Below are 27,030 nucleotides of genomic sequence, written 5' to 3' on the forward strand. Positions count from 1 at the left end.
AAGATTACCTGAAGAGGTCCTTGGAAAGAATGGGAAATTGTCTCAGATAAGATTGTGTTTTAAACAAAACTCAAGGCGACATGTTTGTGAAGAGGGTCAAAAGATTCCTATAAAGGATAAAGACTGTTTTATGGAATGTGGTGTTTTAAACAAAACTTAGGAAAAGACATCTTGAAGAAGATTAACCTAGAAAGGATAGGAGACTGTCTTATAGAAGATTCTGCTCTTTTAAACAAAGTTTGACAAGGTTATTTTTTGGAAGCATAAGAGAAGTTTGAATATGTCTAAAAAAACTAACTGAAAAGATCGATGAGTATCTTTAAAGAAGATTACATAGAAAGGAATATGTCTTAGAGAAGACTATCTGAAAAGATTTTTGAAAAATGAAGAGAGATACCTGAAAAGGCTCGTAGAACGGATGAGGATGTGTCTTAGAGAAGACTTTCTGAACATGGCTCCTGAAAGGATAAGAGATTTTGAACCTGTCTTGAATAAGACTACCTGAAGAGGTTAAGAGATGTACTTAACGAAAAACTACCTAGAAAGGATGAGAGTGAAATTGACACCATCTGATACTGAGTGACCTTTGCAACGTGCCCCCAGGTAATGGGCTTGCCCCATGGGCTATTCAGCGTCTTTGAGAGATTCTATGGATCTTGATTAGATTTGCCCCATGTAAATGTTATAACGACGAGTTATGCTATGTGTACACATTAGCCATCCCAGTCATCCGTAAGAGATGTTTCTTCTTTTGACAAGCTTTTAAAGCTACTTAGTCAGTCAGTAGGATTTTTAGCCATTAGCCATGCCCCATGCAACTTCTCCCTGATGTTTAAACATTTGAATCCACATAGACAAGTGTACTTTATAATGAAATTCATAAGATGCGAATGCATATGTCTGTCTTGAAAGTTTAAAAACCTTTTTTTGAATAAAACGAAGTTTTTTTTTTGTAAGAAAGTGATATCAACTCAAGAGTTATAGTAGACCTTAAGGAGTCGGGATACCTTTGGTAACGATATGCTTTCGAACTAACCATGTTTCAGTTAGGGCTTTTAAGGGTTGTAACGTGGCCCGGTTCACGGTTTAAAGAAACAAAGGATAAAGGCTCAAAATTTATTTGTACCCATCCCCATCTTCGTGATGTTCTCCAGTCCTATGCTCAGTTGACTATGCGTTTAAGCTCCAAAAGACTTTGGGAACACTAATATTCATGACGGTTTAAAAACTAAAGGTTTATTTGCAAAGGCAGTCATCTTCCTTTCTTGTAATATTTTCCTTTCGTCGAGGGTATATAGTGACCTCTTTTCAACTTTGTTATCCCTAACTTTTGCCTGAACTATTCATTTTAAAACTACAGTCAGCAGGCCCTTGCATTGCTTTCTTTTTTCTTTGCGGACATTGACTGCCGGACTTAATGATGACGAGGAACCATCGGTGATTATGTTCAAAGGAACAAATTGGAATAATTAAGTTAACTGAGCAACTACCCTACCCCAGGTTATGTATGGAGGGTTTTATTTTATATGAAGGAAAACTCCTACTTCTTTAGGCTCAAAGGGGTTGACGAGGGATTAACATCCTTATATCTCCGTTATTTAGGAATTGAAACAATGCCTGTACATCGTCAACACGGTCTGTTCGAAAGCGTAGTGTATGAAATTGTGGTATCGTTTTCGTCATTCTCCCTCTAAAGGTGTACGACTTTAACGAGAGTTGAATATCACAAAGAAGAAAACCAAGTAAAAACACAGTTTTAAATATAGTGAGAACACTAGGAATGAATCAAGACAAACGTAAGCAATGCATTAATGATTATAGTAAAGTACATAACATATGTCGTAAGACTAATGTTTAAACAAACGGAAAGAAATTGCGAATGAAAACAAAACTAATGATCTAAGAAATCCTCCTTCTAGCCACCTATGGCATTAGACTTGTGAGGATCTTCGAACTCAATGAGCCCTTCTTCAATCAAATCTTGGATCTTGTGCTTTAACGGCCCATAATCCTTTGTATCATGACCAAGACTATCTGAATGGTAAGCGCACCTAGCATGATGCTTGTACCCAGGAGCGGGGTTAGCTGGAGCTGAGTATGGAGGTAGCAGAGTTACCAATTTCTGACTGAGTAGACGTTGCAAAGCTTGAGACAATGGCATGTACAACGGGGTAAATGATCGTTTTGGCTTGGACCTCCAGGGGCGTTGGCCACCCTATTGCTTTTGCTGATCCTTCTGTTGTAGTGCTGATGTCTGATTAACTAGGATTGCCCCCACATTGTTGGATTCCTTTTTTCCGTCATATGACTTCTTTGTGTGATAGGAACCTGAGGGTGCCCCTTGTATCTTCCCATTTTTTATTCCATCTTCAATTCTCTCACCAATGACTACCAAGTCCGAGAACCCTGAAGATATGCTTCCGACCATTTTGTCGTAGTACGGTCCTTGCAAAGTGCTCATAAATATGTCCAATAGTTCTTTTTCCATCAAGGGAGGTTGGACTCGAGAAGCCATTTCCCTCCACCTTTGGGCATACTCCTTGAATCATTCATCCTTCTTCTGTGACATATTTTGTAATTGCATCCGGTTGGGTGCCATGTCCAGGTTGTACTTGTATTGCTTCAAGAATGTGTTAGCAAGATCATTCCAGCTTCGGATATAGGATTTCTCCAATTGCATGTACCAATTAACAGATGCTCCGCTTAAACTTTCTTGGAAGAAGTGTATCATCAGCTTTTGATCGTGAGCATAAGCAGCCATTTTTCGCACATACATGCGCAAGTGATTCCTCGGACATGTGAGTCCTTTGTATTTCTCGAAGTCGGGAATTTTGAATTTGTGTGGGATAGTCAAGTCTGAGACCAAGCTCATTTCGAAGGTATCCACGTCGAAGACATCGTATCCTTCTACCACTTTTAGTCTCTCTTCTAGCGCCTTAATTTGTTCACTGTCCTTGGAGTATTCCCCAGAGTTAGGAATAGACTGTTGTGTCTGAGGTGCTTGGTGTGTGTTGTCCACCTCGTGTACTCCGTACTGTAGATCCGGGTAATCATCATCCTTGGGGACATTGTTAGCAGGAATGCAAACTGTGCGGGTTGTCCCTTTCGTTTGTGGAGGAGGGACAAATCCTTCTTGAGAGGTCTCTCCTTTCTCTTGGAATTGGATAGCTCTCCTGACAGGTCGGGCCTGATGTCTGTCCTTAGTCGGGCCAAAGCCTGAAACAAATCCTAGCGGCGGGTTTTCGTCATTGGGGATCTCATCCTGAACCAGGGTATCCCTAGACTGAACCTCTTTTGCTTTTTCTTGTTTATCCAGGAGGGCCTTCATGAATCCTAGCATCTGAGTCATACCTCCCTTAACTTCTTCCATACTAACCTTTAGTTGATCCACCTCCTCACGAAGAGCGGCTTGATTCTGTTCTAGCTGATCCATTGATTTCTTTTGCTGAAATCTTGTTTGATAATACGGTCGGGATGTTAGGTTATCCTTCCCAATGATCCCTTGTTCTGGAGATAGAAGAGAAATCTTCTCTTAATGCCATGGAAATGATGTGCATGCCATGAATGATATGTTTTATTCGCATTTTTGTCTTATCCACATTTATGGATTAAATATAATAAATCCCTTCTTTTTTATCTCTCTTTTTTTGAATAAGACATGATGCAAGAATGCACATGAGGAATGATGCATGCAAACGCAAAGATATTATAACAAGCAAATAAGGAAACAAACCCAAGCATAAATGAAAAAAATACAAATCAGATTATGATATTTCAAGAATTCTAAGTTCATAGGTTCGACGTAGCGGCTCTAGGGAGCCTACCTTTTTATGGGGGGTTCTAGAAGGTCTCATGGGGTCGTTCGTAGCCTCCGAGACTTTTTGTCTCTTTGGATTTTAGAACAACTCATTTTATCCATGAGGTTCGAATTTTTGGGGTAGGTTCTCGGAGAGATCAACTGACTACCAAGTCCTGCCCTCAACAAGGCCAAGCCTCGTATTGGACATTTCCGGATATTCAACCCACTCCGAGTGGAGTTATCAATGAGACTCGTAGGCGATTCAAGTCCCCCCTAATCTCAAGGATAACTCCCACACTTAGGTTTTAACACAACATAATATACCCAGCAATGCATATAAAAATATAGCAACCAGGCAATTAAATATAAATATATTAACATAAACAACTAAATATAAATATATTAACACAAATAATTAAATATTTTTAGACAAAAATAGACGAATAAACAGATTCTTTTAAAAAAAATAATTACAAACCCTAAAAATGGCAAATTAGCCAAACCCTAAAAAGTGGCAAACTAGCCAAATCCTAAAAATTTGCCAAACCTAAACCCTGCCAAAACCTAAAACCTATAGGAGAATAGTATTCACCATTTAAGTTATCCCCAGCAGAGTCGCCAGCTGTAGCAACCTGCCCTAAAAATTAAAGACTAGAGTCGCCACCTATTCTACCAAGGCGAATAGGAAACCTACGCAGTTAAGAGATCAGGGTAAGATACTATATTCAGGTCGAGGGAAGGTGTTAGGCACCCTCAACCCTTTCCTATGGCTTTGAATCTAAGGTTAACAGTTTTATGGCTAAGAGTATTAAGGTAAGTTTTATGCTTTCGAGGGTTAAATAATTAAGGGAAATGAAACGGGAAAAAATGAGATTTAGAGGGAAGGGGACTCGCCTTGTTGCCAAGTGCCTACGTACCTCCTTATGGAGGATCAAAGTCTACGTAGTTCGGGGAAGGGTTGTACGCCCTTAAGGTTTGAAATTTGATTTGATATGGTTTTGGAGGCTTTTTGAATGGCCTATCGTAGTTGTGATTATCCGTAGTTTGATATTGAAAGTTTTGAAAGGTGTTTTGAAGTTTGGGCGTACAACCCGAGTTTAATTTTGCACTATTAACCGCAACGATCAATAGATTCAATCGCCATAGTTAAAAGATTTGAAGTCGCACCATTACCAATTTTAATCAATTGATTTGATTATTACTAATAACGAATTAGGATATTTTTTAATAATTTTTAATAATTAGTTTGTATCGTTACCCCTCGTAATCGATTGATTCGATTAAAAAGAACAACGAATTGGAATGAGAGAAATAAAAGATTAATCATCGCGACTAATAAGATAGTCGAAACCATTTAACCAAATAGAGATTAATTATATTTTAATTAAATAACATTTTAATTAAAATTTATTATTGACCATAACGATTAATTGATTTAATCGGAACGAACAACAAATTAGAGTTTTTAATATAAATATCATATACTAATTTGTTTTAAAAAACAATTATTAATATATAAATAATATATTAAAAAGTATTTTAATTTAAACAAATAAATAATTAAAATTATTTAGTTTATTAGGGTTAGGATTTGGTGTGGTTAGCTTGAGGGTCTATGGTATGAGGGCTAAACCTTGGACGTTGGATCTGTATGGGTGATTGGATTGAAGGTCCAGATCTGGAGGGACCATGGTGGGGCGTATAGGCCAGGATGCATGGGATCAGGGAACTAAACCTTTTATAAAAAATAAGGTTGGAGGGGAGGCTCGAACCAGCGACCTCTCCCTCACACACACGCTTCTTCACCATCCCAACTAAGCTGCTTAGTTGTTTAACATACGCGTTCAATATATTATATGAGAAATCAAAAAGAAACATGGAAAACGCGCGCGAATTTTTGAATGGTCCAGTAACAGGGAGACACATCATCGTCGTCCCCAAAGAGCCTGCAAACAAACTGGAAAATTCCCTACGGATTTGCTACGAATTCTTTCGTAGCCGGTGTACCTGGAAAATAGCGAACAAGGCATATATGTTTATAAATTTTTCGCACCACCCCCAATCTCTTCGTTTTAGTCATGCGAATCTAACCATGCCTATAATTTAACCTAATTTTACTCCTAATTAAAAACCCCAAATCAAAACCCTAAAAGCTTATTCGACCTTCAATGGCCGATCATGTATCAGACACGCAAACTTCAAACAATCAACCCAGAAACGATCATAACAACCACACAAAGCATAATACACAAACAATTCAACATATAAATGCCACAATGATGCTAATCGATCAAAGGTTTAGAACGACCTACCTTGGCCAATTGGAGAATATTCTGGGGGTGTTGAAGTAGGGCAAGTATCCAGTCACCTTCAGAGTCCCTCGAGAAAGCTTTTGCACGTCTTGGATCTTGGGGTATGACATTATGCAGAAAAAATTCTGCTACAAATAAGGTCTTTTAATCCTGAGTTTCCTAAATTAGAAATTGCTGAATCCAATCTTCTGATCTGATACTTCCTAAATCTTCAATCTTCTGATCTGATTCTTCAATTATTCTTTTGACCTTTAAATATGCGCCACATAGGATTACATAATATTCACATAGAATATTCTGTATCTGTTAAGTACAAACTGAATCTTCCTTCCAGTTCTGCAGGCGCGATGTCATGAGTTGATGTCATGACATTCCATCTAACATCTTGCTTGTACCTGTTTTTTTCTTTATAAACTTGTAAGATTCACATTAGTATTATGTTTTACTGCTATTATGTTTTAACCAAACATAGATGCCAATCAGCTAATAAAAGCACTAACAATCCCCCCCTTTGGCATATTTTGGCTAAAACATAAAAATGCAGCAAAAACTTAAAAACTTCAAGACACCAAGGAAGAACAGAATCTTACATTCTCAGAATTGGGTTTACCTTCTGTTCTTCAGGACTTGATCCACATCATAACATCGTCAGTCTGCTACACAACTTTTTACAGTAGCAAAATCAGAAGATGGTATTCTTCTCCCCCTTTTTAGACACAATATGACAAAGAAAGAACCGATGTCATAATATGCTGTGGAACATCTTCGTGCAACACTGATGTTCACGAGGAAGATGATGGGAGAAGCCCTGCGTCTTGGAGGACCAACGGTGGCATAAGAGACCCCTTCATTAGTATTGTACCAGAAACCAAATCCTAGCACAGACCTCGAGAGAGGACTTGAGTGAAAATTGTCCACCAGTCCTAGTAACTCAGAACACAAATCACAATTGCGTTCGTAAGTCAGATCACAAATCACAACGAAAATGATTCCTATACTGAAGGTTGTACATAGTGGAACATCTTTGTTGTTATTGCAGAAAAACCCATGGTAGAGACCATCAACATCCCCAACCCGTGTTTTTCTTTTTCTGAGATGGTTTTGGTACATCAACCCATCACAATACCAAACCCAGACTCGACTCACAAGAACGCACACAAACGACATTTTGAGAGAGTTTGATTTCTGCAATTCATGGAGATGCTATTATATAGCAAATGGAGATTATAGGAAATAACGAAGGTCTTTGGTCTTTTTCAATGGTCAAACACTTAATTAGGAAACAATTTCAAATGCTATTACTCTTTTCAAAGCAGTTTTTGACTGTTTTTCTGATAGGAGTTATCTTGAATTACCAGTGCATGCATAGTCATTGAATGAACTTTACACCGACCGCTGATGTGTAGATAAACTTCAATTCAGATTTCCTTGTTTAACTGTGAAGATTCAATGTATTTAAACATGTCATGACATTATGTCAGACATTGTCACTTTTCTTTCCTTCAGGCACATAGCCTAAGATTCCGTAAAAGATTAAGACAGAGCATCATTTGGACCAATTAACAGACTCCCTACTTACTCACTAGTCATTGACATATACTTCTGTTGTTTTTGGACACCTTGAGATTGGTAGCACATAGCTACCTCATTACTGTAGAGAAGGAATAGTGGTTACCAGTTACACATGGTTAACTTGAACCATTCAAATAACTAACAAAAGTATCACATTTTCTTCATGATGTAAAAGTATTTTTAACCAAGAAATTTCTCTTGACAAAAGAAGTTACTCCCCCTATCCGAGATAGTTTGAGCTCCCACAGACGGAATAAGCTTGAAATGATGAATGGAAAATATAAGACTCATCTTCATATCTTCAAGAGCCGCACCCTCTGTTCAACAATCCTGCTGAACACACTCATTATAGCAAATTTGTTCCTCATAATAAATACTTACACCAGAAGTAGAATGTCATAACATTGTGTCTGACATTTGTACTACCAGTATTCTCCACAAGTTTCATCCCCTTTTCCTTTTCAACAGACCCTTGCCTAAGAACTTATCTCCTTCAGAAATGATCAACATATGACCCCTTGATACTAAAATCTCACACAGAGAGGTTGCCACAATCTCAACAAACAGAACTGCCATTCTTGGAATTTTGTTGAGCATAACCCTACCATGTTTGAATAAGATCATGGTCTGCTTAAGATACTTTGAAATCCTTCTTGATAAGGTGTTTTTCAATCTCACACATTGATTAACATACTCCTTGAACAGAAGAGATTCTCCTTTATCCTTAGCTGTGTTGATCCGATCATAGAACTTTTTGTCTTCATAGTCATTTTCACTAAGTGAAGTCTTCATCATGAAAGTAATTATGTATGGCCAGAACACATTACTTACATCCAGATCAGAACCTGCCCATTCTAATCCACATTATGTCCAAACTGCCACTCTAGACAATAATGTTGCTTTTTCAAACTTCTATATATTCCCAGTCCTTCTACCAGGAAATATGTACTTCGTGATGTTGATACCTAAGAGACAAGTTCATCTGAACTCAAATAAATTCTCGACTATCCATAGAGATAACACTTCTCTATAGAGGACTTGGAACACAAGAAACGAATTGTGTTCATGACTCGAAACAAGACTCTTTATTCTTTACCAAACAGTTGTAAAGAATGACCTCAGACTTAACAATGCCTGAACACTACCCTTAAACCCTATGATTGACTCAGATAGACAATCATAAGCTAGACTCTAGACACTTCTCATATTCGAAAGAAGAACATGAGGGACTCAAACAAGACTCAAACAAAATGAAAAGACTCATACTCTTGAGCAATTTAAACAACATACTTGGACTTCGCCCAAAGTCTTGATCAAGAAATGTTATTTGAGAACAAACTGCATCAGGTGGACTCGTGCATAGGTTGGATCATGCACTTAGATCAGAAAAAGTGATACACATCATCAATTCATGTCGTCAGATGATAATGCAAAGAATATTCTTTGCTGGTCTTTGAGAATAAACATGACTTGAGTTATGTTCTGAGGTTTTTGTGTGACTTTGTTCTTCTTTCTTCAAGATTAGTCTTTGAAAGACTTTTCAAATAAATAGAAGTGGAAAAACATTGTTTTTGCTGATCTTCATACTCTTTTACTCCCCCTGAGATATACAACTTTAGGACATCTTCGATGTTTGTCCTTGAAGTTCTCTTCATTTGGAATTTGCCACAGATTCCAAGTTTAAAAATCTCAGCTTGCTTGCTACACAAGATCCAGATTTCCACATTCTGTAACTTGAAAATATAAGAAACTATGATTGTATAACCATAAATTGATCTTCAATATACACGTCTGAGTTGTTTTATACAGACTTTGTAAATGTCCAGCTCCCATCAAGATTTTTAACATAATCAGTATCCCACATCAGAGACTTTTGCCTTCTTCTTTGATGTGTGAAGATAATTGAGAACTCATGGTTGTAAGAACTTCTTCTCAGCATCCAGGTTCTAAACCTAATAAGTACTAAGTCTCCCGTCAAAGTACTTACCAACTTTTCAGTTAGAATTTGCTACTCACACTAGGTTATGTTGACTGATTACCTCTTCACATTTATACTTTCTGTTCTTGGCAAATACATAAAATAACTGAAGATCTTGAGATGTTGTAACATCAGATGTGACATCATCCTTCATGGTTCTTGGTTAACATCTTTAATGTTAAATTGATAATACTCAGGTTAGTAACAGAATAATCCAATAGTCAGCAATATCCAGACACATCAAGGGATAAAATAGCCAGAATCTCAATAACCTTTTCTTCAGACTTTAATTCTGATTTTGAGATGAAGGGTGCCATGGTCTGTACCTATAGAGGAGATTCCCTCAGCTAGGTTTATGGAACAGACTTAGTCATAACATAACACTGAATTAGTCCGATCCATTTGACTTCCTTGATATCAAATGATACTACCCTTTCTGGATAACAACTAGGGCAATACACATTCTTAACCATATTTCATTGTGATTGAAACACAGTATTCAGCTCCAACAACTGCTCTATGGTTATGAATACTTATCTGGTTTCATTGATCAGAGGAAACTTAAAGATATAGGCTCTTCAAGATTACAACATAAAGGATTACAAAGGAATACCTTTATGAGTTTTTCTTAGTGGAACTGAGCACATGTTAATCGTGTCCTGATTAACTTAGCCAGATGTCTCCTCTTCCAGACCAGGAGTAGGTTCTAAACCAATGTTCTCACACTACATTAGTTTAGCACCAGAACATCTGTTCTTCAGCTGGTAGCTGCATACCAGTTATTAATGTCCCAACATCAGATAGGACATCTGTTCTTCCTTCTATGAACACCTCAACCTTAAAGATTTCAAGGTACACACTTGCAGAGAATTATGAATATCATTGATCAGGTGACATTCATCAGCTCTAATAAACCATGCCATTATGAGTGGACTTGAGAGATTACTCAAGTATCTTTGACACTTTAGTTATAGCTGTCAATACCTGCCATACATTCTGTTGAACCTTCATAACCCTAGGGTTTCTCAGAGACTATGCAGCGGAAAAATAGTCATATATCAACAGAATTCACACAATGCTTACTTTAAGTGTTAGTAGTAAGCATGACAATTACAAATTGATTGCTACTCAACCTTGCACAATGCTTGCTTCTGCACCGAACAACTGATTAGACCAAACCAAAAATCCTGACTTGACGAACTCACACACAACAGAGGTTACCTTATCAATATCTTCACTCCCGCATGAAGGTTTAGATGAGCTTCTTCTCTATTCATAGATACCAGTTAAATTTGTATTTAAATTCAAGTTCTTCACTCCCGCATGAAGTCCTTGGACTTAGCACTCTTCGTTCCAGCATCACAGCTCTTAGGTCAGGTTGGTCTAATCATATAGGTCCATCCTCCACTTCAAGGGACCATACAATATGAACATTCTTTTGTTCAAACACTCTTCTGCTTTTACCACAACCAGAATTTATCCCTTACGGATCTCATCCAGAAACAGACAGGATGCCTGCTCTGATACCAATTGAAAATTCTGGTATGACAGACTCGGATGTCAATCCTGATGTCAAGGCATCTGATCTGTTATTAATGTATCACAAGCATAATACAAGGATCCCTCATTATTTGATTACTCTTAGGAAAGAGTCAATGAGTCCTGGGATCACACATGTTCAGCATACATAAATAGATTATTATTTTTACATGGTTCTGTATAGGAACAACTAACACTTCTGAACCTGATGTTATAGATAAAGTCATAACATTCATAACTGAACAAACAATGCAGAAGATAAATAACACAGTTGATTGTTAACCCAGTTCGGTAAATCAGTAGTACTATTTTATATAAACAACCTCTGGTTTACAGATAAACAACCTCTGGTTTACCTTTCACTACCCAATGCAATCTCTATCTCAGAACTCCATCCAAGATAAGAAAACCTCTGCTCACTCCCTGGTGATACCTAACCGTTACAACCCTGCAACAACTATTTACACAATTAACAATGAACACATACTTGATCTGCTTCACAACTTCAATCAAGCTTACAATACTCAACTCTTACCTACAAGTTTTGAGTGAGGACAATCACTTCTCTAACCTACAGGTTTCGAGAAGGACAAGTCAGCCATCCCACAACCCGGGTGGTCTACCTATAGAAACCCTAACGATTACATCGTTAAAACCAGGTTTTCTATCTCAAACTAGGTTACAAAAGTTTCCTATTTTTAACTTGATCCCAATTGGACTTGGACTTACAAATCGTAGCACTCTGGCTGTTACAAATATGCAGAAAATATTCTGCAACAAATAAGGTCTTTTAATCCTGAGTTTCCTAAATTAGAAACTGCTGAATCCAATCTTCTGATCTGATTCTTCCTGAATCTTCAATCTTCTGATCTGATTCTTCAATTATTCTTTTGACCTTTAAATATGCGCCACATAGGATTACATAATATTCACATAGAATATTCTGTATCTGTTAAGTACAAACTGAATCTTCCTTCCAGTTCTGCAGGCGCGATGTCATGAGTTGATGTCATGACATTCCATCTAACATCTTGCTTGTACCTGTTTTGTTCTTTATAAACTTGCAAGATTCACATTAGTATTATGTTTTACTGCTATTATGTTTTAACCAAACATAGATGCCAATCAGCCAATAAAAGCACTAACATTTAACATTGTAGATGTTTTTAAATTGGATGCATTTTGTGGTAAAACATTCCTGGATGTTTAATGTCTTGACTGATGTCATGACATGATTTATACATGATTTATAGTGTGTTATGGAGGCTGCATATGTGTTAAAATAATACAGGTTCTGTTAGTGAATGTCATGACCAATGTCATGACATCCTTGTTTGACAGTAGGAGCTGTTATGTTTTATTATTATGTTTCCGGATTTCTCTCAATCTACAATTTAGGAAACCTTTTATTGTGTGCTGAATATTTCGTCTAGAAGATTTCGTTGACAACACATTTTGTAACAACCTGATGAAGTGTAAATTAGGTTAAATTTGGTTAACCCTAATTTGATTCTTGAAAAGCCCGAGGCCCAATAACTGCATATAAGAAGACTGCAATCCTAATTTGAAACGCAGAGAGAAATATTTTTAATTGTGAAGAACCGTAGTTCTGTAGCTGTGTGTTTAGTCTCTTGTACTCCAAGCAATTGTCTTTTGATGATTGTATTGGAATAGGTCGTTTATGTACTTTGTCACTCTAAGCTTTTAAGCACGAGTGTGTGTCTCTTGATTGAAGCTTTTAAGCATACCAAAGTGTGTTTTTGAAGTGTGTCTTCTCTCTCTTTTGTTTAATGTTTGTTTGTAATCACTGCTGTGATTGAGGGGGAGTGAGTGGAGATACTCATGTCTAGGAATAGATTGGAATTACATTGGGTAGGTCTTAAGTGAGGAGTTGTTAACGGGTGAGTTTAACTCCAAATTAATTCTGCTTATATTGGATTCTCTCTCTGGCTTGGTAGCCATCAGAGTAGGTATTGTTGTATACCGAACTGGGTAAACAATTTGTTGTGTTCTTTACTGTTTTTATGCGCTTTTGTTTTAACGTTTTGATCTGTGTAATTGTGGATGTCATAACATCCATTACGAAATCGCGTGTGGGTTACTAGAATTTTCAATTGGCATCAGAGCAGGCACCCTGCCTGTTTACATCTGGGTGAGATCTAGGGACAACAAAATTCTGGTACTATGGAGAAGGAATTGTTAGTGTTTGGGAACAGACCACCCATCCTGGATGGCTCTAACTATGACTACTGGAAACCTCGTATGGTAGCTGTCATAAAATCTGTGGACAGTAAGGCCTGGAGAGCCGTGGAAAGCGGATGGAAACATCTAGAGAAGGTTATGGAAGATGGAACCACTGTTCTAATTCCTGAAGCACAATGGAACAAAACTGAAGAAGAGCTAGCTTTGGGCAGTTCCAAGTCACTAAATGCCTTGTTCAATGTAATTGACAAAAACATATTCAGACTTGTGCAACACTGTGATCTAGCTAAAGAAGTTTGGGATATTCTCAAAACAACTCATGAAGGCACATCCAAGGTGAAGATGGTTAAAATTCAAATGCTTACCACTAAGTTTGAAAATCTCAAGATGAAAGAGGATGAGACCATTTATGAGTTTTACATGAATGTACTTGAGATTGCAAATAACTCAAGAGCCTTAGGAGAAAAAATGTCTGAAGAAAAACTAGTCAGAAATATCCTCAAATCATTGCCTAAGAGATTTGCTATGAAGGTGACTGCTATAGAAGAAGCCCAAGACATCAGCAACATGAAGCTGGACGAACTCATTGGTTCTCTACAAACCTTGACATGAGTATTTGTGAATCTGTTGAAAAGAAGAACAAGAGCATAGCTTTTGTTTCCAACACAAAAGATAATTCAAGAGAAAGCAATGGTGGAAGTGATGAAAATTTATCAGAAGCCATAGCCATGCTTGGAAAACAATTCAACATGTTTATTAAAAGGGTTGATCAGAAGTCCAGACCCAATGTCAAGAACACTTCCAATGACATCAGCAAGACTTATGATCCAAGCAGAAGATTCAAAGCTGAAGAGAAGCCCAATCAAGGAAAAGGGGTTCAGTGTCATGGATGTGAAGGATATGGACACATTAGAGCTGAATGTCCTACCTACCTCAAAGAGCAAAAGAAAGGGCTTTCTGTCACTCGGTCTGATGAAGACTCTGAGTCTGAAGAGGAAACTGCAAAACATGTTATAGTTCCAACTAGTATCTATGCATCTGATGATGATTCCAGTGATGACGAGCTAACCTTTGATGAACTTGCTTCCTCATACAAGAAGTTGTGTATCAAGAATGCTGAATTCTGCAAATAAGTGGAGAAGCAAGAGATAATCATAAAGGAGCTAGAAAATGAGAAGAATAGACATATTGCAACCATAGACTCTCTCAGTAGTGAAGTGAGCATGTTAAACTACAAGCTTGATCAAATGGCCAAATCCTTTAGAATGTTGAATAATGGAACTGATACTCTAGAAGAAATTCTGGAGTCTGGACCAAGAGGAGGAGATATGTCTAGGGTAGGATTTGTGGCTAAAGAGGAATTCACGTCTGGGATCAGGAGATCAAAACCTAAAACTTGTGTGACTAACCAGATGTCAGCACCAATGTCACAACATCATGGAAACAGAAGAAGGGGCCATACAAAGAAGAAATTCCAAAGATGGAGGTGTCACCACTGTGGAAGATTTGGTCACATAAAGCCATTCTGTTTCAGACTAGTTGGATATCCAAACCAAACTCATCAAGCCAAACCCAAATATGATACCCTTAATAGAAAGCAACAGTGGGTGGCCAAGAATTTTGCTCTAGTAGCACACACATCTCTAAGAATGCCTGCCAAGGAAGATTGGTACCTTGACAGTGGTTGCTCAAATCATATGACTGGAAGAAAGAACTTATTAGTAGACATCAAACTTGAGGGAACCACTTATGTAACTCTTGGTGATGGAAAAATAAGAGAAGTTAAAGGTGTTGGCAAGACAGGAGGTCATGGGGTTCCTAATCTGAACAATGTCTTACTTGTTCGAGGACTGGCTGCAAATCTTATAAGTATCAGCCAACTGTGTGATGAAGGTTTCAATGTCAGGTTCACTAAAGAAGAATGCATTGTCACAAATGGTGAAAATGAAGAAGTCATGAAGGGATTTAGATCTAAGGATAACTTCTACCTATGGAAGCCTAACACCTCAAATTACCCCTCTGCCTACTCCATGATCAGAGAAGAAATCAAGGGTGATTGTGATGAATCTGATGAAGAATCATATGTTGGAGACCTCACCATCACTGAACTGGCTGCTGGGTTTACGAAGACATGCCTAATGAATGAGAAATTGTGTGCAAAAGTGCGGGAGTTTAGGACCACGGATAGATTCTTACTAGAAGAAAGAGTAAGTTTTATGAAAGATATTGCTAATCTGGAAAGAAAGTTAGCAGACACAAGACCTAACGAAAAAGCAACCAGAAATATGGATGCCCTGAAAGAAACTAAGCCAACCATCTCAGGAGCATGTGAAGATGTCACAACAGATGTCTTAACATCAAAATCTGTTGATGAATCAAGAGTGAGCAATAAATCTAAAAGTCCCTCTAACTGCAATGCTATAACATCAGTCGACAACACCTTGAAACCTCATATCATCAAAAATTGTGTGACTATTGATCTGTCTTTTGCTTATGGTACAACCAAGACCATAGATGAAAATCACTCTGAAAAAATGAAGGGTATATTAGGTATTTTTTTTCCAAACAGAATTATAGCAATTAATTCTATTAGGGGAATACACTTTGGGCTTTTTAAATATCCATTATTTGAAACTTCCCCTATTTAGTTCCTGTGTCAAGTTCCCCTTACTCCTAATTTTCTACAAAAGATGGCAACCTACTCTATTGATCTCATCAATACCTTTATGAATTTGAACTGCTCCGAAGTACCTCACAATCGTGTCTCAAGAAGCTCTCTGAAGATTCTCAAGATGTCTCAACAACCGAATGCTTCCTCCCTAAAGAAAGTGTCTCCCACCTCCGACTCTGCAACACCTAATGAGTCAACTAACCCTAACCGGGCTCTCAATGTATCTCCTCTGAGGATGATTAGCGCTGAAGATTTGTGATCGCGACTTTACGTGTCTATAAATCTGATAACTGCAAGTGCACAGTCGTGTCGTGTAGTTTTAAAAGATATCGAATCCACAGGGACTATGAATCGATCTACCGTTATCTAAGGTTACTATGTAAAGCTAGGAGTACTAAAATTTCGATTGTTCCTAAGGGAAAGTGATTGTGAGAAAATAAAGAATAATAATAAAAACAGGTATCAGTATGTATTTCGTTTAACTAAAGGCAATCCGAAGGTTCATTGGCTTTTGCATAATTAAATTAAAAATCTTTACTAATTCCAATTGATTAAAAATCCTCGTCTCAAACTTTCGCTCTGTTGATTCAGACTACTATCCTAATCCTAATGTACGCTTTCGCCATCCCATTAGATTTTAGAAGAGCTTTTTGGAAACAATGTAATTAATAAAATGCCTATTTTACGAGGTTGTTATCTATTTAAATCTCCTAATCTCAAACTTTCGCTCTGTTGACTCGGAGCAAGCTAATACCCCTAACGTACGCTTTCGCCATCCCGCTCGAGTGTAAAAACAATTTTTGAAAATAAATAAGTTCCAATTAGTTTTAATACGCTTTCGCCATCCTTAAAACTAATGTCGTATGTCTACTATCCAGTTAAAGACCTCAAACTTTCGCTCTATTGGTTTTAACCTTTGACCGTCTTAAGCCCTCAAACTTTCGCTCTATTGGTTTTAAGACTTACTAATTAAACTAGACATATAAACCAAAAATAAGTGATGATTAATAAAATATAATTAAGCCAATTTATTTCGGATCCCTACGGTTAACTTACTTTACATACCGACACCTTTAGTAATTTAGCCAGACATATTAATATGGTTAAACATGCATAAATCGGTTTTGTTCATAATAATAAGCATATTAAATGGCATATAATATATCATGCAATAGTAATATAAATAAAAGCGGTAAATAAAAACCTGAATTAAATAAATGGCAAATAATTCTTCAAGTATCGAACCTCCACCACAGCTTGGCTGGATCGTTCTTCGGAATTCAAATGGCAGAAAATAAAAACAAGGAATTAAAACGATAAATCTAACGTAAGGCTAGATCTATGAAAAGTTCACAACAATTTCCAGTGTAGAAATCGTTGTGAGAAAATAAACGGTTAAATGAAAACAGAATAATGAAAAGCGGTTCGCGGTACAATTTCGGCAGCACTTCGTTGGCAGGAAATCGGACCCTTTGGACTGAAGTGACTGCCTCTATTTATAGGTGAGGCTTTGCAGTTGCTTTGCGTGAAAAACGGAACTTTTTGCAGACCGGGACTTGGAGACGTGCGTCTCCTATTCTTCAGGAAGACTTGAGACGTGCGTCTCAAGTGGAGAGGATTTAGGGAGGTGGAGACGTGCGTCTCCCCTTTGCTGAGGTGGCAGAGACGTGCGTCTCTGCTTACTAGTGTGGCCTGGGTTGCTTCCTTCGTGGGCTGGATTGCCCTTTTGGGCCTTTTGGGTCCTAATTGCACCCCTCTTTCGTTTCAGCACCCCTTTTCGTCTTTTAAGCATAAATATTGGTCATTTAAGCTCGATTTTCTTTCCTTTTCGCAAATAGTCGTAATTGAAGTGTAAAACCTGAAACAAAGCAAATACACGCGTAATATCATAATAAATTGACATAATAAATGGAAAATGCTATAAATATCTATGAATTTTAGGCTAAATATACGATATAAAATCGTGTTATCAAATTCCCCCAGACTTGAACCTTTGCTTGTCCTCAAGCAAAATAAGAAGATAAAGATAAATGAAACACACTTCCACCACGTCGTTCAGTCATACTTAGCTACATAGTGTTCTTATTCGGAAATAACGAATCTTAGCAATAAACCTATAGTAACAACACTAAACAACTCCCAGTATGCATACCAATCCGAATCATGCCATTATAGCTCGACCTATTTGACTTGTCGTCATGTTTCACCCTTTTCATTCGCGCGCAATCACATTAAGCCCATTATCTTGACACGCACATAGCAGAGTAGTCGGTTAGTGACTATGATCCTTCTCATGGAGTTCTGGCACAATATGTGGTATACTCCTTAGCATTCACTTGTAGATTGTGGGGAATCGGACAATAGTCCTTCCTACCAAGTTCATTACCAGATGACTTCTGAACCAATCGACAGTGAGTTTTTAAATTCTTTGTATATGAGATTTGCGACCGTTAGGTTAAATGATCTTGTGAGGATCACCTTACTTAGTAGGCACATTTCTTCTTATAGTTGAACACATAATTATTATGAGGATCATACACTTATATTCATCGACTCTCTGCGTAGTTTGTATCTAAGACGGTGCCGACTGCTAGAATAAACTACTAAGGGTTATTTCAAAACTTAAAATCGATGGTTTTGGTATAACGGGTATTCAAATCGGTTATGTATACTCGGGGGTTTTAGAGTGTTGCGACAATAACTATATTGACTAATTCAGTTTCGGTGCGTTGAGTGGTTGAGTAGCTTCGTATTTCTTGAACGTGTGGGGTTTGCGTTTTATCGTTTAGGAGCAAAGTAAAAAAAATTTTTTTTTGTTGTGGCTCAAGAAAATGGAAGAAATTGAAATAACTACGGAATTATACATATAAGATTTAAATTCCATAAATATTCTTTATTGAATTAGAAAAACATTACAAGGAAGGGAAATAACTGAAGGGAAAAATAAAACTAAAGGAAATAGGAAATAGAAATAATACGACTCCCCCAGACTTAGATGATGCAATGTCCTCAGTGCATAAGAACTACTCCTCATTGTTGCGGTTTCGAGAACTGCTCGCGCCTCTTGTACGAACACGGCGACGTCTATCAGGAGAGTCATTAACACGAATGTCAAGATCATGCAAATATGTGGCAATTTCAGCGTATTGACTTTCGTTCCTAATAGCATAGTCACGGTGCTCCTGTTGCATCTCTCGGATGAGCCTAATTGTTTCAGTTTGGTTTGTCTGCATAGCTTGAACGAGTTGATCTTGGCGTTGAATAGCAGCATACATGGCTTCAAGAGTGATAGGCGGAGGGTTGTTTGGAGGAGGTTGGTTGACATCAGCTTGCCCTTGGTTGAGTTCTTCTTCATTTGCATCCATTGGTTCATTAGGATGTTCTTGTTGGTCATCTTGAGGGTTTTCTTCAATAAGCCTCCAACGTTGAACATAACGGATGTTAATTCTTTCAGGACAAGGAAGGATGACATAAGGAATAGGAACTTTGTTGACGACCAAAGTGTATCGGCCATCATGGCGGGGTGAAACCAAGTGGGAATCGCGGCAGTAAGTGAGATCGAGTGACTGAGCAGGCTTCATGAGATGAGAGAGTGATAGGAGCTCGTCACCAAGACCTAAAGCACAGGCCAAGGTAGTAATAATGCCTCCAAGCAAGAATGGATTTGTAGCGGGGGCGTTAACTAAACCTTGGATGTGTTGGAACATAAACGGTGCGGCATTGAAACGGATATTGTTAAGCGCACAGTAAAGGAAAAATAATTCATTTTGGTTTACCTTGTGGTTGTTGGATCTTGCAAAAATAATATGCCCCAAAACACGTTGAAAATAACGTATAGCGGGGTTTTGAATGTGAGAAGCATGAAGAGTTCTCCAACCGGTAGGATTTTCTCCAGTGAGATGGAACCAAAATTCAAAAGCGAGATCCTCCCAGGATCGACCATTGAGTTCTTGAAAGATTGAGCGGTGAGCAATTGGAGCATGATTAAAATGCAAATATGAAGCTACGACATCTTGATCTAGAGCATATTCACGGTTGAACATCCGGAATTGGATGCTACCGGTTGAGAATGGTTGATTAGAGGGAGTGTCATAGTTGAAGGAACTCAAAAATTCTAAGACGAGCGGCTCATAAGTAGGTACGGGTTCGGTACAAAGATGGTGTAGGCTAGATTTAGTGAGTAAACGGGTGACACCATCAATGAGACCCAAAGTTTCTAGACACTCGGTGTTCACAAATTTTGTGGGAACAACCGAACGTTCGTAGAAAGCAACATATTTTGTTCGTTGAGCATCATCTCGGAAGATAATGTTTGAAAGGTCGGGAGGTGGTCGCTCGGGACGCTCACTACGGATTAATGAACGTGGAGGCATGGTGAATATGGAAATGAAAAATAAAAATGTAGTGTAGAATGGTAGAAAAGGAATGGTATGAAGGTTGTGAAGAATAAGAGTGGTGGTGGTGTGGTTTTATCAAGAGGGAGAGAAGAGTGTCTGCGTGGTCAAATGCAGACTGCTAGCCTTGGGAGACGTGCGTCTCAGGCAGTCAGTCTGCTGGGGCAGAGCATGGAGACGTGCGTCTCCTGTCCCAAGAATGGCATCTGCTGGTCCCACACAGATGGAGACGGGCGTCTCCTGTGGCAGGCAAGTGGGCACGCATGCAGGTGACCAGACAGTGCTGACAGATACCATTAACAGCAAAAAGTGTCCATCAGTTCAGAACAATGTCTTATTTTAATACTATTAACAGCAAAGAGTGATAGCCAGGCAAATATATATAGCAGTTAATAGCAGTGTATTATAACACAACAGCAGAATATTATAACACAGCAGCAGTAGTGAATAAAATATTGCATTTAAAATTAAACCAGTACTGAGTGTTAACAGAAGCAGAAAGCAAAAGTGCAGAAAAAAAATAAATCTAAACTAGGAATAGAAATTGCTAAAACTAGAAATAAAAATCTAATAATCTAAACGGTCACATCTAGCCACGTCTATTGTTGTTCTGATTAGACTGAATGTGTTTGAAAACTTCGTCAAACTGAGCATTGACGGTGTCGATGAAATCGAAGAAATGCATTTGCAAAGTGTGAAGCTCGTTGCGCACATGTTGTATATCTTGTTGTAGCGCAGTGATGGCTTGCTCGTGCGTATTCAGATTAGGCATTCTTTGATTCACCGATGCGGTAGATGTAGCGGGTTGTTGTTGCTCCACCTCGACATCAGTCATATCAACAGTGTGATCTTCAACGGAATCTTCAGAACGAGTTTCAGGTTCATACTCAGATACAGGTTCATCAATAGGAAGAGGTTCATAATCAGGAATGGGTTCATCAACAGGAAGAGGTTCATAATAACCAGGAGGTGTTTCAGGTTCAGATTCAGATGCAGGCATTTCCTCATCAAAATGTTCATAAGCTTGAGGAGTTTCAGGTGATGGCTCTCTCTCAGGAATCTGACCATAGTAAAGCCAGTTGGTAGGGTTGTGCACACTTGTCCTAGGATTCGGTAAGGTGAACTGATACCAAACTTTGTTATCAATGAGCAATTCAAAACGATCAGGTCCAAGATTACCGATGATACCTCGATTAAAGCAGTAATTAATGTCCATAGAGGTATGGGTACCATAAGGTGTCAATCTAAGCAAGGGCACTCTCATTCCTATGGCATTAGCGATCATGGTGACAAATCCGCCAATCCTAATGGGTGAAACTTCGTCTTGCGTGATGCGCTCGAAGTTTGTTAGCATGAATGCAATGGCGTTGACCGGGCGATTCTGAGATGTACAAAACATGATGAACAACTCTTCTCTAGTAACTTCAGTGACATTATCAGGCTTTCCAAAAATGTAGTGAGCAAGGATCTTGTGAAAGTAGCGGAAAGCAGGATTGTGGATGTTCTCAGATTGAAATTCATTCTCTTCAGGGTTGTCGTTTCCAGTGATCTTGCCCCAGTATTTTTCCAACTCCCAGTATGGAAGATTTTCTTCAGCTACTTGGGCGTATGCATCGGGTCCATGAGGTAGTTCTAACATTTCAGCAAAATCTCGGATGCAGAAATTAAACTCCATACCAAAGAGTCTAAAGAGAATAACTCCTTTTTTCAGTCCTTGTCCACAGTTTGGAAGATAGGTCAGGGAGCTCAAGAATTCCAGAGAGAGCTTCCGATAAGTGCTAAACTTGCGGAACAAGTGAGAACCAGTCCAACCGATTTGGTTAAGCAGGTGTAGGATGCTTTCTTCGATACCAAGCTTCACCATAGTTGGTTGGTGAGGATAGCAAGTCAATTCCATGTGTCTTTCAGCCAGCTTGTTAAATCTTGCTTCTTGTCCTCTACCACGGAACACAACTTCCATATTGTCAACTTCTTGCATCGTAGTTAGTAATTAAATGAAAAACCTAGAAGTTGAAAATATTAGGATAAGTTAGAATTAGGCTAGTGTTTATTTAAAATAAAATAAAAAGTTAAAATTAAGCTTAGGTAACAAGTTATAATAATAAATATAATTATAACGGAAATATTTTCTCAAATCAAGATAGTAGTTATAATTATAATAATTATTATAAGATGTATGAAAAATCAAAAATGATTAAAATTAAAATTAAAAATAGAATAAAGTTTTAAAAATGAAAAATAAAATTAAAAAATTAGAAAAATTAAAGTTTTAATAAATAAAAAATAGAAGAATAAATAAATGTGGGTTGTCTCCCACCAAGCGCTTTGTTTAATGTCGTAAGCTCGACGATTTAAAAATAGAAAACTATTTTTTCGAAAGAGCGGGCAGTTCGTCAAGTTTAAAAACTTCGATGTTTTCATCGTATTCGAGATGATGGTAATACTTAAGACGTTGCCCATTTACGACAAAAGGTTTGACGGTTTCTCCTTTGATTTCTATCGCTCCACTCGGAAATATGTTAGTTATTTCGAAAGGGCCAGACCATCTAGATCGTAACTTACCAGGAAATAATTTTAGTCTAGAATTAAATAAGAGCACTTTATCGCCTATGCTAAAATTTTTCCTAGATATACGCTTGTCGTGCCATTTTTTCGTTCGCTCTTTATAGATTTTGGCGTTTTCGTAAGCGTCTTGTCTAAGTTCTTCTAATTCATTTATGTCTAGAAGTCGTTTCTCACCAGCGGCAGTGTAGTTTAGGTTTAAGTTCTTAATTGCCCAATAGGCTTTATGTTCTAACTCTACCGGTAGGTGGCATGATTTTCCATAAACGAGTTTGAATGGGGTAGTTCCTATTGGAGTTTTGAAAGCTGTTCTATAAGCCCATAAAGCTTCATTTAGCTTGGTTGACCAATCTTTCCTAGATATAGCAACAGTTTTCTCCAATATTTGTTTTATTTCGCGGTTAGATACTTCTACTTGACCGCTTGTTTGTGGATGGTATGGTGTGGCTATTCGATGATTTACTCCATATTTTCGAAGGAGTTTCTCAAGTATTCTTGAAATGAAATGGGAACCACCATCGCTAATTACCAATCTTGGTACACCGAACCTAGGAAAGATGACGTTTTTGAAAAGTTTGATAACTACTCGTGTATCGTTTGTAGGGGAAGCAATAGCTTCTATCCATTTTGAAACGTAATCGACGGCTACGAGTATATATTGATTTCCAAACGATGACGGAAACGGTCCCATGAAGTCTATTCCCCAGACGTCAAATATTTCTACTTCAAGAATGCCTTTTTGAGGCATTTCATCGCGTCTTGAAATGTTTCCAGTTCGTTGGCATCTATCACAGCTTAGTACAGCAAAATGGACGTCTTTCCACAGGTTGGGCCAGAAAAGTCCAGATTGAAGGATTTTGGCGCAGGTTCTAGATGTGCTATGGTGTCCTCCACACGGTGCAGAATGACAATGTGTTATTATGCTTCTTATCTCTTCCTCGGGTACACAACGTCTAAAGATTCCATCGGGGCCTCTTTTGAAAAGGAGTGGGTCGTCCCAATAGTAATGTTTTAGGTCATGGAAGAATTTCTTCTTCTGTTGGTAGCTTAGATCAGGAGGAAGCACACCAGCAGCTAGGTAATTTACGAAATCTGCATACCAAGGTGCGTCAGATCGGGCTAAAGCTATTTCAGCTAATTTCTCGGTTTCAGAGTTTGGACGGTATGGTTCGAATTCATTTGCTTCTAATTGGGCGATGAGTCTTTCATAAGGGAAATCATCGTCAATTGGTACTTGTTCGGGTTTCAGATTTTCCAATCGAGAGAGGTGATCTGCTACGACATTTTCAGTGCCTTTCTTATCTTTAATTTCCAGGTCGAATTCTTGCAGTAACAAGATCCATCTCAAAAGTCTTGGTTTAGCGTCCTTTTTGGTTAGGAGGTACCTAATGGCGGCGTGGTCAGTGTATATGATTATTTTGGCTCCTACCAGGTAAGAACGGAATTTGTCTAATGCGAATACGACAGCTAATAATTCTTTTTCTGTCGTGGCATAATTCATCTGAGCTTCGTCTAGGGTTCTACTCGCATAATATATGACATGTAGTTTCTTATCCTTTCTTTGTCCTAGAACGGCTCCTACAGCATAATCACTTGCGTCACACATAATTTCGAAAGGTTCATTCCAGTCGGGAGGTTGCATAATTGGCGCAGAGATCAATGCTTGTTTAAGCGTTTGAAATGCTTCAGTGCATTTATCGGTGAAAACAAATTCGGCGTCTTTCATGAGTAGTTCAGTTAAGGGTTTGGTTATTTTAGAGAAATCCTTAATGAAGCGTCGGTAAAAACCAGCATGTCCCAGAAAACTTCTTATTTCTCTAACGGTTTTGGGAGGTTGAAGGTTTTCGATAATTTCGATTTTTGCTTTATCAACTTCGATTCCTCTATCGGATACGATGTGTCCAAGTACAATTCCTTGTCGAACCATGAAATGGCATTTTTCCCAATTAAGGACTAGGTTTACGCTTACGCATCGTCTAAGCACCATTTCAAGGTTTTCTAAACATGTTTCAAAACTTCCTCCACAGACAGAGAAGTCGTCCATAAAGACCTCCATTATTCCATCTAGGAAGTCGGCAAATATTGCCATCATGCATCTTTGGAAGGTCGCGGGTGCATTGCAGAGTCCAAAAGGCATTCGTCTATAAGCGAATGTACCATAAGGACAGGTGAATGTGGTCTTCTCTTGGTCGTCAGGGTGGATAGGAATTTGGAAAAATCCGGAGTATCCATCCAGATAACAAAAATGTGAGTGTTTAGCTAAGCGTTCGAGCATTTGATCTATGAAAGGTAAAGGGAAATGGTCTTTTCGGGTAGCTTTATTTAGCTTCCTATAGTCAATGCACATCCTCCATCCAGTTTGGGTACGTTGTGCTACAGATTCTCCTTTTGCGTTAGTGATTACAGTGACTCCTCCTTTCTTTGGTACGACGTGAACAGGGCTAACCCATTTACTATCGGATATAGGATATATTATTCCAGCTTCTAGCAGTTTTTGGATTTCCTTTTTAACCACATCGCTCATAATAGGATTTATTCGCCTTTGATGTTCCCTAGAGGTTTTACTATCGTCTTCGAGCATAATGCGGTGCATACACAGAGAAGGGCTTATACCTTTCAGATCTGATATGTTGTATCCTAAAGCGGTAGGGTATTTTCTTAGGACATTAAGTAATTTTTCAGTCTCGGTTCGTCCTAAGTTGGCGTTCACTATAACTGGTCGGTTTAGTTCTTCGTCTAGAAATTCGTATCTAAGATCGGTAGGGAGTGTCTTCAGCTCTATAGCAGGTTTCTTTGGTCCAGGTATAGGATCAGGGGTTAAAGCTAAGCATTCACTCAGGTGGTTATCTTGATATTCCTCACGCCAGTTGTCATCTTCAAAAATTGGCGGCATAGGAATTCTTAGGGTTTCGGTTTCCTTATTTGGTTCGGATTTTATTTCCTTGACACACTCGTCGATTATGTCAGCAGAACAGCATGTGTCAATTATAGAAGGTGCTTTTAGGAATTGGGAAAGGATAAATTCTATTTTCTCTTCTCCTACTTCGAAAGTAAGCTTTCCTCGCTTTACATCTATAATTGCACCAGCGGTCGCTAAAAATGGTCTTCCTAAAATGATCGGGATGTTAGAATCTTCTTGGATATCCATAATGATGAAGTCAGTCGGGATGTAGAATTGACCTACACGAACAGGGATATTCTCTAACATTCCTACAGGATATTTGACTGAACGGTCTGCTAGTTGAAGAGACATTCTTGTTGCTTTAAGCTCACCTAGATTGAGTTTCTTACAGGTCGAAAGAGGCATCAAACTAACACTAGCTCCTAAATCGCACAAGGCTTTCTCTATGATGGTTTTTTCAATTACGCATGGTATAGAGAAACTACCAGGGTCTTTCAGTTTTGGAGGCATGTTGTTTTGGATGATAGCGCTACATTCAGCGGTAAGCGTTATAGTTTCGTTATCCTCGAGCTTCTTTTTGTTTGATAAGATTTCTTTTAAGAACTTAGCGTACGAAGGCATCTCAGTTATGGCTTCTGTGAATGGTATGGTTATGTTTAATTGCTTCAGAAGCTCTACAAATCTTTTAAATTGCGCTTCGGTTTTTGATTTGGCTAATCTTTGAGGGTAAGGAATTGGTGGCTTATAAGGTGGTGGTGGAACATAAGGTTTCTCTTTTTCGGGTTCCACTTCGTTATTGTTCTCATCAGTCTTAGCATTTTGTTCGTCAGTTGTTTTCTTTTGGGTTTCCTTTGGCTCTTGTTGTGACATGGGTACGTTTTGGGTTCTAGGATCTATGGGTCCATCGTAATTAGTTCCACTTCGTAGTGTTATTGCGTTCGCATGTCCTTTAGGATTAGGTTGTGGTTGAGCAGGAAACGTGCCAGCAGGGGCAGCAGTAGGTGCTTGTTGTTGAGCTACTTGTGAGATTTGAGTTTCTAACATTTTGTTATGCGTAGCTAAAGCATCTACTTTGTTCGATAGTTGTTTTAGTTGCTCG

At 38.3% G+C, this 27,030-nt stretch overlaps 1 pseudogene; it reads left to right on the forward strand.

The window, feature by feature from the left end:
• The window catches only part of LOC131648612 (uncharacterized), a 41,619-nt pseudogene that overhangs the window by 6,783 nt on the left and 7,806 nt on the right, over positions 1-27,030 (forward strand).

Source organism: Vicia villosa, linkage group LG2, assembly GCF_029867415.1.
Source record: "Vicia villosa cultivar HV-30 ecotype Madison, WI linkage group LG2, Vvil1.0, whole genome shotgun sequence".
NCBI classification, from domain to species: domain Eukaryota; kingdom Viridiplantae; phylum Streptophyta; class Magnoliopsida; order Fabales; family Fabaceae; genus Vicia; species Vicia villosa.